At 38.5% G+C, this 12,122-nt stretch overlaps 1 pseudogene; it reads left to right on the top strand.

Moving 5' to 3' along the window:
- The first annotated feature begins 2,360 nt into the window (after positions 1 to 2,360).
- Positions 2,361 to 9,922, top strand: LOC110544319 (phostensin-like; annotated as a pseudogene).
- Positions 9,923 to 12,122: the final 2,200 nt, after the last annotated feature.

The following is a 12,122-nucleotide window of genomic DNA, read 5'->3' as shown; positions in this document are numbered from 1 at the left end:
AACACCCATTGAAGTTTTAGGTCTTTGAGAGATCAGGGGTAAAATGCACATGCCTAAACATAGTAGAGGCAATATACAGCAAGTCTATAGCCAACATCAAACTGAATTGGGATAAACTTAAATCAATCCCACTGAAATCAGGGACAAGGCAAAGCTGTCCACTATCTCCATATCTATTCAACATAGTATTTCAAGTCCTAGATAGAGAAATAAGACAACTAAAGGAGATCACTATTTGCAGATGATATAATAGTATGCATGAGTGACCCAAAAAATCAACCAGAGAACCCCTTCAGCTGATAAAGAGCATCAGCAAAGCGGCTGGATATAAAATTAACTCAAAAAAAAAAAAATAAGTTTCCCTCCTGCATAGGAAAGATAAGCATTCTGAGAAAGAAATTTGGGAATCTACACCCATCACAATAACCTCTGTTTACATAAAATAACTTGGTGTGACTCTAACCAAGAATGTGAAAGACCTGTTTGAAAAAAAAACAAAAACAAAACTTGTGTATCTGAAGAAAGAAATTGAAGAATCTATCAGAAGATGGAAAGATGTCCTATGCTCATGGATAGGTAGGATTAACTTAGTGAAAATTGCCATCCTACCAAAAACAATCTACAGATTCAATGCAATTTATTCCCTTCAAAATACTGACACAATTCTTTATGGAACTTGAAAGAACAATTCTCAGTTTAATATGGAAATATTAAAAAACCCAGAATTTCTAAAACAATCCTGTACAACAACAAATGGTCTGGTGGTATCTCCTCCCCTGATCTCAAGCTTTACTACAGAGCAATAGTGAAAAGAAAATTAAAATTAAAAAACTGCATGGCATTGGCACAGAAAGAGATTGGTGGATCAATGGAATCAAATAGAAGCCTCAGAAATAAGCTCATACACCTCTGGATACTTGATTTTTGACAAAAAGGCCAAAACCATATAATGGGAAAAAAGATAGCATCTTCAACAAATGGTGCTGCTTTAAATGAATGTCAACATGTAAAAAATGTGAATAGATCCATATTCACATTAAACTCGAAGTGGATCAAAGAACTCAACATAAAAGCAGACACACTAGACCTGTTAGAAGAAAAAGTAGGGCAGAGCCTTGAACTCATTGGCACAGGTGACAATTTCTTGAACAGAACACCAACAACACAGGCTCTAAGATCAACAATCAATAAGTGGGACCTCATGAAACTGAAAATCTTCTGTAAAGCAAAGGATACTGTCATCAGAACAAAATGACAGCCTACAGACCAGGAAAGGAACATAACCAACATAGCTGACATGTTGGGCTAATATCCAGAATAAAAAAAAAAAAAAAAAAAAAAAAACTAAGAAGTTAAAAAGAACAAATCAATAATCCAATTAAAAATGGGGCACAGAGCTAAACAGAGAACTATCAATACAGGAATATGAAATTGCAGGAAAACACTTAAGGATATCCTCAATGTCCATAGTCATCAGGAAGATGCAAATCACAATGACTTTCAGATTTCACCTGACACCCACCAGAATGATTAAGATCAAAAATTCAAGTGACAATACTTTCTGGAGAGGATGTGTGGAAAGGGGAACCTTCCTGCATTACTAGTGGGAATGTAAATTTGCATAACCACTTTGGAAATCAATCTGGCCTTTTTTCAGAACATTAAGAATAGTGCTATCTCAAGATCCAGCAATACCACTACTAGGCATATATTTTAAATATGTTCTACTGTACAACAATGACACTTGCTCGACCATGTTTGTAGCAGCTTTATTTGTAATAGATAGAATCGGGAAACAACCCAGATGTCCCTCAAATGAGGAATGGATACAGAAATTGTGGTACATTTTCACAATGGAATACTCGTCAGCAATTAAAAACAAGGAAATCATGAAATTTGGAGGCAAATGGTAGGATGTAGAAAAGATCATCCTGAGTGAGATATCCCAAGACACACACGGTATATACTCACTTATAAAGGGATATTAGACATGTAATATAGGATAAACATACTAAAATCTGTACTCCTAAAGAGGCTAAGCAAGAAGGAGGACCCTGAGTAAGATTATCAATCCTCATTCAGGAAGGCAAATGGGTCAGACATTGGAAGATGGAGAGAACATGGAACAGGACAGAAGCCTACCACGAAGGGCACAAGAAATAGACATAGAGACATGCTCATTAGCATACTCAGGAATCCCATAAAAATAAAACTGGAAGTCATAATGAACTACCTGTAGAGGACCTATAGAGTAAAGAGAGATGAAAAATAATTTAAAAGTTAAAATAAATCAAAATATAAAGAGAGAGGAAGGGCAGTAAATCCATGACACAGCATTATGAGAAAAAGAACTCTCCACAATGCCTTTGAATTTATTTCTGTTGGTCATCTACTGCTGGACATGGGGCCTAACCGTAAGTGTAGTTTGTTTTCACAGTGAGACGCTTTCTCCCCCCAAAGAAGAAAACAAAATTTTTGTTTGCAGGAATTAACAATTGGAAATTACTTCTGGCTTAGGGATTGGGAAATGTATCCACTTCTTTCAGCTCTAGGATCCCATCTTGTATTCCTTACAGCACCTGTGCATGCTGCCTCAGTCTCTGGGAGTTCATATGTGCAAAAGTCCTGTTTTTGTTTTTTGTTTTAGGAATTTTTTCTTCCTTTTTTTTAAAAAACTTTTCTTAATAACAATTTATTCACTTTGTATCCCCCATGAACCCCTCCCTCATTCTCTCCTAATCCCACTTTCCTACCCCTTCTTCATGCATGCCACTCCCCAAGCCCACTGATAGGGGAGGTCCTGCTCTACTTCCTTCTGATCTTAGACTATCAGATCTAATTTATCTATCAGGAGTGGCTGCATTGTTATCTTCTGTGGCCTGGGAAGGCTGCTCCGCCCTCACAGGGAGGTGAACAAAGAGCAGGCCAATCAGATTGTGCCAGAGGCAGTACCTCTTCACACTACTTTGTAACCCACGTGGACACTGAACTGCTATGAGCTACATATGTGCAGGGGTTCTAGGTTATCTCCATGCATGGTACTTGGTTGGAGTATCAGTCTCACAAAAGAATCCTGTGCCCAGAATTTTTGGTTCTGTTGCTCTCCTTGTGGAGTTCCTGTCCTCTCCAGATCTTACCTTTTCCCCACGTCTTACATAAGATTACATAAACTGTGCCCAACAGTTGGCCAGAAGACTCAGCATTTTCTTTGATAGTCTTCGAGGCAGAGTCTTTCAAAGGTCCTCTGTAGCATGTTTCTCACTTCTTTCCCGTTTTCTTCTTCTTCTGATGTCCATCCTCTTTGCCTTTCAGGATAGGGATTGAGCAATTTAGTCAGAGTCCTCCCTCTTAATTAGTTTCTTTAGATGTACAGATTTTGGTAGGTTTATCCTATATTATATGTCTATATGAGTGAGTATATATTGTGTGTATCTTTCTGCTTCTGGAAAAGCTCACTCAGGATGATCCTTTCCAGTTCCCACCATTTACCTGCAAATTTCATGATTTCCTTGTTTCTTATTGCTGAGTAAGATTCCATTGTGTACATGTACAATAATTTTTGTATTCATTCTTCAGTTGAGGGGCTTCTGGGTTGTTTCCACCTTCTGGTTATTACAAATAAAGGTGCTACAAACATAGTTGAGCAAATGTCCTTATTGTGTACTTGAGCCTCTTTTGGATATATGCCTAGGAGTGGTATAGCTGGGTCATGAGGAAGCGCTATTTGTAGTTGTCTGAGAAAGCGCCAGATAGACTTCCAAAGTGATTGTACGAGTTTACTTTCCCACCAGCAGTGGAGGAGGGTTCCCTTTCTCCACAACCTCTCCAGCATGTGTTGTCACTTGAGTTTTTCATCTTGGCCATTCTGATGGGTGTAAAGTGAAATCTCAGTGTCATTTTTATTTGCATTCCCCTGATGGCTAATGAGGTTGGGCATTTCGTTAAGTGTTTTTCTGATATTTGATATTCCTCTATCGAGAATTCTGTTTAGCTATGTTCCCCTTTTTTAAATTGGATTACTTGGTTTGTTGCTTTTCAGCTTCTTTAGTTCTTTATATATACTGGATATTAGCGCTCTGTCAGATAAAGGGTTGGTGAAGATTCTTTCCCAATCTGTAGGCATTTGTTTTGATTTGATGACGGTGTCCTTTGCTTTACACAAGCTTTTCAGTTTCCAGTATCATGAGTTCCCATTTACTGATTGTTGCTCTTGGAGACTGTGCTGTTGGTGTTCTGTTCAGGAAGCTGTCTCCTGTGCCAATGAGTTCTAAGATCTTCCCCAATTTTTCTTCTAACCGATTTAATGTGTCTGGTTTTATGTTGAGGTCTTTGATCCACCTGGACTTTAGTTTTGTACAGGGTGATATGTATGGATATATTTGCAGTTTTTTACATGTAGACATCCAGTTAGACCAGCACCATTTGTTGAAGATGCTGTCTTTATTCCATTGTATGGCTTTGGCATCTTTGTCAAATATCAGGTGCCCATAAGTGTGTGGGTTTCTTTCTAGGTCTTCTGTTTGGTTCCAGTGATCCACCATTCTGTTTCTATGCCAGTACCATGCAGTTTTTATTACTGTTGCTCTATGGTACAGCTTAAGATCAGAGATGGAGATACTTCCAGAAGATCTTTTATTGTAGAGGATTGTTCTAACAATTCTGGGTTTCTTGTTATTCCATATGAAGTTAAGAATTTTTCGTTCAAGTGCTGTAAGAATTGTGTTGGTAATTTGATAGGAATTGCATTGAATCTTTAGTTTGCTTTTGGAAAGATGGCCATTTTTTCTATATTAATCCTGCCAAGCCATGAGCATGGGAGATCTTTCTATCTTCTGATAGCTTCTTCTCATTCTTTCTTCAGAGACATGAAAGTTCATTGATACAAGTCTTTGACTTGCTTGATTAGCATTACACCAAGTTACTTCATGTCCTTTGTGGCTATTGTGAAGGGTGTTGTTTCCCTAATTTCTTTCTCTGCCCTTATGTCTTTTGTATACAGGAGGGCTACTGATTTTTTTGAGTTAATTTTGTATCCACCCACTTTGCTGAAGGAGTTTATTAACTGTGGGAGTTCACTGGTAGAATCTTTGGAGTCACTCAGGTATACTATCATTTCATCTGCAAACAGTGATAATTTGACTTCTTCCTTTCCAATTTGTATCCCCTTGATCTCCTTCAATTGTCTTTTTGCTCTAGCAAGGACTTCCAAAACAATGTTCAAGAGCTATGGAGAGAGTTGGCAGCCTTGCCTTGTCCCTGATTTCAGTGGGATTGCTTTAAGTGTCTCTCCGTTTAGTTTGATGTTGGCTATAGGCTTGCTGTATATTGCCTTTACTATGTTTATGTATGTGCCTTGTATCCCTCAACTCTCCAATACTTTAAACATGAATGGATATTGGATTTTGTCAAATATTTTTTCAGCATCTAAGGAGATTATCATGTGTTCTTTTCTCTTTCAGTTTGTTAATATGGTGGATCACATTGATGGATTTCCGTATATTGAACCACCCCTGCATGCCTGGGATGAAACCTAGTTGGTCACAGTGGATGATATCTTTTATGTGTTCTTGTATTCGGTTTGCAAGTATTTCATTGAGTGTTTTTGCATCAATGTTCATAAGAGAGATTGGTCTGAAATTCTCTTCCTTTGTTGGGTCTTTGTGAGGTTTAGGTAACAAGGTGACTGTGGCTTCATAGAATGAGTTTGTTAGTGTTCCTTCTGTTTCTATTTTGTGGAATAGTTTGAAGAGAACAGGAGTTAGTTCTTTGAATGTCTGGTAGAATTCTGCACTGTAACCATCTGTTCCTGGGCTTTTTTTTTTTTTTTTTTTTTTTTTTTTTTTGGATGGAAGACTTTTGTTGACCGCTTCTATTTCCTTAGGGGATTTAGGACTATTCATTTTATTTAACTGGTCTTGATTCAGCTTTGGTAAGTGGAATCGATCAAGAAAATTGTCCACTTCATTTAGATATTCAAATTTTGTGGCATACAGACTTTTGAAGTAACTCCTAACGATTGTTTGGATTTCCTCACTGTCCCCCTTTTCATTTCTGATCTTATTGATTTCTATGGTGTCTCTCTGCCTTTTAGTTAGCTTGGCTAAGAGTCTGTCTGTCTTGTTGATTTTCTCAAAGAACCAGCCCTTGGTTTCATTGATTCTTTGAACTGTTTTATTTGTTTCTAATTTATTGATTTCAGCCCTGACTGAGTTTGATTATTTCCAGCCATCCACTCTTTTTTGGTGTGTCTACTTCTTTTTTTCCTAATGTTTTTAGGTGAGACATTAAGTTGCTTGAATGAGCTATCTTGAATTTCTTCTTGAAGGCACTTAGTGCTATGAACTTTCCTCTTAGCACTGCTTTCATTGTGTCCCTCAAGTTTGGGTATGTTGTGTCTTCATTTTCATTGATTTCTAGAAAGACTTTAATTTCTTTCTTTATTTCTTCCCTGACCCAGCTGTCATTTAGTAACAAGTTGTTCAGTTTCCATGTGTGTGTAGGCTTTTGCTGTTTCTGAGGTCAAGCTTTATCCCATGGTGATAAGACAGGATACAGGGATTATTTCAATCTTCTTGTATCTGTTGAGGCTTGCTTTGTGACCAACCATATGGTCTGTTTTGGAGAATGTTCCATGAGGTGCTGAGAAGAAGGTAAATTCTTTTGTGTTTGGGTGTAAGGTTCTGAGAGTTTTGCAGGGTATAGTAGCCTGGGCCGACATCTGTGTTCTCTTAGGGCCTGCATGATATCTGTTCAGGCCCTTCTGGCTTTTATAGTCTCTGTTGAAAAGTCATGCTTGATTTTGATGGGTTTGCCATTATATGTTACTAGGCCTATTTCCCTCGCAGCTTTTATTATTTTTCTTTGTTCTGTATACTTACTCTTTTGGTTATTTTGTGGCTGGAGGATTTTCTTTTCTGGTCTAATTTTTTGGGTGTTCTACTGAAGGCCTCTTGTATTCTTATTGGCCTCTCCTTTAAGTTGGCGAATTTTTTTCAATGATTTTGTTGAAAATATTTTCTGGGACTTGGAGGAGGGAATCTTCTTTTGCCTCTATTCTTATTATTCTTAGGTTTTGTCTTTTAATGTTGTCTTGGATTTCTTGGATGGTTTGTGTCAGGAATTTTTTAGATTTAACATTTTCTTTGACATATACATGAATTTTTTCCATTGTATCTTCCACACCTGAGATTCTTTCTTCCATCTCTTGCAGTCTATTGGTTATGCTTACCTCTGTAGTTCCTGTTTTTTTCTACACTAAGTTCTTTCTTTCCACAATTTCCTCCATTCATTATTTGTTTTTTTTTGTTTGTTTTTTTTTTTTTTTTTTTTTTTGTGTGTGTGTGTGTGTGTGTGTGTGTGTGTGTTGACCCAGTGCAGGCACCTACAGCTGCTGTAGGTGAGTTAATGCAATGGTTTTATGCTGCCCAGAAGTTGCTAATTTTTAACCTTTCTCCCTGTCTTCTGGCTCTTACATTCTAAATTCTGTTCTGCAGTGTTTCCTGAGCCTTAGAGAGGATGGCATAAATGTCTTGTTTAGTCCCAAGAGCAGATTATCAACATCTTGTTCAGGCATTAGTCTCTGCTGTCACCACTGATCACTGGAGAGATTTCTCTGAGTAAAACTGAAAGCAACAGTTTTTTTTTAATTTAATTATTTTATTTTTATCAATTACAGTATATTCACTTTGTATTGCCCCTGCATGTCCCTCCTGCCTCTCCTCCCAATCTCACCCGCTCTCTTCCCCACCCATGTCTGTGTTCCTCTCCCAATCCACTGAAAAGGGAGGTCCTCCTCTCCTTCCCTCTGATCTTAGTCTATGAGGTCTCATAAGGAGTGGCTGCATTGTCTTCTTCTGCATCATCGTAAGGCTAAGCCCCCCTCATTGGGAGGTGATCAAAGAGCAAGCCAATCAGTTCCTGCAAGAGACAGTCCCTGTCCCCATTACTATGGAACTCACTTAGATACAGAACTGCCATAGGCTACCTCTGTGCAGGGGTTCTAGGCCATCTCCATGAGTGGTCCTTGGCTGGAGTATCAGTCTCAGGAAAGCCCCTGTGCCCATACTCAAGGAGGCAGAGGCAGGCAGATCTCTATGATTTTGAGGCCAGCTTTGTCTACAACATGAGTCCAGGACCACCAAGGCAACCCAGAGAAACCCTGTCTCAAAACAACAAGCAAACCCCACACAAGTATTCAGAAGATAGTGTATTATATAATTATGTAAATTAAAATATAAAATACAAACAGTATTCAGGCCTTTCCTTAAGACCTGAAAGCGGGGAATTCTGAAACCATGCAGATCCAAGTCGGGCCTGCCTCCTGGAGAGCAAGCCTTGTTCCTGGGAATACAAAGGTGAGACCTCCAGACCCTGATGAATCTGTTGTCCTTTTGGAGGCTATTGGGCCAGTACCTCATAATTGATTCATCCTACAGGAGTGACAGCAGCAGTTAACTGAGGTGCTTGGTGATAGGAAGCCTGGGCCTCCGGAGGCTCTAGAATGGAGATGGAGTCTTGGTAATTTAAGAGATCAGATTTGTAAGAGAGTCAAGAGAAGAGAGGCTAAATTACAGGGAAGGCAGAGATAGGAGGCTGGTGTTAGGGGAAGCTCAGGAGTCAAGTTCCAGAACTTTGGAGACTCGAGACCGGAGGCAGAGCCTGGCAGAGACCAGAGACCTGAGTTCAAGACCAGTAGAAGGCCAAAAATGGAGGCTGAGCCCTGGAGACGCTCAAGAGGAGAGTCAGATTAGCAAATTGGTAAGCAGACTGAGCCCTGGGGAGGCTGGTCACCAGAAGGCCAGGCTAATACCCATAAATGGAATCTTGACTGGAGAGATGACCAGAAACAGAGCTTGATACAGGCGGAGCCCACAGGAAGGAGGGTGAATTCAAGATTAAAAGAGACTGCTTAGAAGAGTATGAGAGAAAGGAAGAGAAACCGAGTTCAGGGATTGTTCCAGACCAGTCTCCAATGACAAAAGAGTGGGGCAATATACCACCTTTAGAGAAGTGGAGACTACTGAGCAGAGGCCCTGCCCTGAGGAAGATGGAGATAGGATCTCAAGTCCCACCGAAGCTTGGAGATGGACCCTAAACTCTGGGAAGGCTCCAAAACGGATACCTTAGGACATAGAGAAGCTCAGAAGAAACTCAAAAGCCAGATCCTCGAGCATCTTCAGAGATGCACCAGGGGCCCTTTGGTGTGGAAGCTGGAGGGGAGGCTGAGAAGGAGGAGGCTGTGGTTCAGGGAAAGCATCTGAAATCCGATCTGCTCTGGGCCCTTGCCCTTCCCATCAGAGCACTCTGGAACTGAAGGCTCCAGAGAGTAGAAGGAAGAAATAGCAGAACCCCTGCCCCCAACACCAGCCCTTGTGTCTCCTCCCTACCCAGCGCCAACTTTCCTCCCAGTGCCTTAGTGATCCCCTCATGTGCCATCTGTTCTATCAGGTGAATGCAGGAACGGGAGTAGGTCCTGAGCCCTGGGGAGGGCTCAGTGGACACAAATCTTCACTGTCAACCCAGGTAGGTGTTTGCGCCCTGCCAGCCAGCCCTTCCAGTAACCCCTACCACAGCTGATTCTGCAGGGCCTGGATCTACGAAGAAACAGTAACCCACTGCTGAGGAGATCTTGGTGTTGGCGGGCTACCTCTGTCTCAGCTGCAATTGCTTTGTCCTGGGATTCCCAGAGAGAAATCGCAAACAGCTTTCAAGCCCTGGAAACCACATACCAATACTCTTTTGAGAGCTGCATACTAGAAAATCTGGGCCTGGAGCCTTAAGCCCTCAGTGCTCCTAACTCTAAGCGAAACAGCCTGTCAAAGACGAGGAGGAGGAAAAGGGGGAGAAGTTGCTACTGTAGCCAGGGCTCCAAAGCAGGCTATGCTCCAATGCCCCGATCATTGATGACTCCTGCCAGAGGTGACCATCTTTCAATTTTGGGCACAGAATTTTAACTTTAAAATTTTTTAAGTTTTTAAATTTTGAATTTTAACTTTAACTAAGAGTGGGGTATATTGCCCCACTCTTTTGTCATTGGAGACTGGTCTGGGACAATCCCTGAACTCGGTTTCTCTTCCTTTCTCTCACACTCTTCTAAGCAGTCTCTTTTAATTCTTTTAACTTTTAAAAGAAATAATTTTAATTCTTTTAACTCTTTCCCTACCAGTACCTGAAGATTTTGGAGTCTGGATGATTCAGAGCCAACAGACCCTGTCAATGATCCAGAAGGTGATATATTATAAAACCTTATAGAAGAATAAATGACCTTTAGAGTTGGTGAGATGGCTGAGTTGATAAAAGTTCTTGCTTCCAATCTTGATGATCTAATTTCAGTCAGTTCCTGAACTGACAATTGACATGGTAGAGAGAAAAAAATAAAAAAGAAAGAAAGAAATGGGGTACAGAGCTAAACAGGTAATTCTCAATAGTGGAATATCTATTGGCAGAGAAAAACTTAAAGAAATGCTTAACATCCTTAATCATCAGAATGATAACGTTTAAGAATGCAGTATATTAGTGCAGATCATAGATGTCTAGAATCACGATCATGTATGTGATTACCTATTGATTGTTAAGTGAATGTATCCTTAATAGTAACTGAACATTTTATCATATATCTCTTGTTATTTGCATGGGTTATTGCAGATTTGCATTTGCATACAAATTAATTTTTACAAAAATCATTTTTTGTTTTTCTCTTAAAGCTTATGGGAAAATCTATGAATTTTAAATGGAGGCTTAATATAATAATTAATATATTAATATAATATATATTATATGATATAATTCTTATGAGAGACTAGTATTAATTACTATTTGTGGTTTTATTATCTCATTTCATGGATGCATTAATATTAAATTTTAGATGACTGGTATGACATTTCAGTATTCCTTTAACATAACTGTCAGTGATCTAAATTCTGGTTCTCATGTTTTCAGAGCAAGTACTTTATCTATTAAGTCATCTTCTCAATCTCTATTACTCTTTGAAAAATTATGTTTATGAATAAAAATGGTTTATTTCCCCCAGGATTCTCTAGAAACTTTATGTCAGCAAACTTCTATAATTTTTTTCCAGTTACTTATGAAAAAAATGGTGGCTTTTTACTATTTCAGTGTGCTTCTCTGTAATTTTTATTATGTTTGAGAAACATTTCATATGTTTATTGCTTGCTTGTTTTGTATTAATTTCTATTGTTACCATGTTTCTATTCTCTTTTTAAAAGTTTATTAAAATGTTGCAAATGGTTGTCATTATGTTCTGTGTGTAATGTCCATTGTATAGCTATTTTTATCTATTATGCCATTTAATATATTACATTTCCTTCTATTTAATGCATTTTAATTTATAAATATTCTTATAATTTTTAATTTATTGCTTTTAACTTTTTTCTTCCTTAGAACTTTTCCATCCAGATTTATACAAGTGTTACTCTAAATTTTAGCTAATCTTTATTGTTTTACTTCTCATACTTAGATCCTTAATCCATATGAATTTAATTTTATGTTTTGGAAGATAAGAGTCTAAATTAAATTTCTACATGATTAGAAATATTTTGCACCATTGAAACAATAAATCATCCTTTACTTACTGAAGTAAAAAAAATATTCTTATGTATTTTGTATATTTTATGCACTTTCCATTTTGTTTCAGTCATTTAGCTGTCAATTCTGTTTCTGTACCATAGTATGATAACTTCACTACACATTTTATATATAATTAGGCAAATATTTCTTCTTTCACAGAGTTTTTTACTATAAATATTAAAACTATTTTATGCAGTTCCAGAAATGTATCTGTATCTTTCAGGATCTGGGCTGAGAACAAATGACACATTCACCTTGATATTTAGTGAGACTTCAATAAAAGGACAGGTGCAGATGAAATAAAGGATACTGAGAAAGGAATAGTTAATCACCATTCGGCTAGCTGTAGCAAGAAGCCATGACTACTTCCAGGTCAGAAGTTTGAAGTGAAAGCAGTGATTGCTTCAGTCCTGAGAGACAGTTACTAACAGGGCTCTTTTGTAAAGGACCACACGCTGTCCGTGACAACTGGGAGTGAGGAAGTCAGGGAAATAAATACCCTGACTGTACTCAACCCCCACCTCCAGAATTTTTGC

The sequence above is a fragment of the Meriones unguiculatus genome, chromosome X, assembly GCF_030254825.1.
Source record: "Meriones unguiculatus strain TT.TT164.6M chromosome X, Bangor_MerUng_6.1, whole genome shotgun sequence".
Lineage (NCBI taxonomy): Eukaryota > Metazoa > Chordata > Mammalia > Rodentia > Muridae > Meriones > Meriones unguiculatus.
This window is presented reverse-complemented; position numbering and strand designations above follow the sequence as displayed.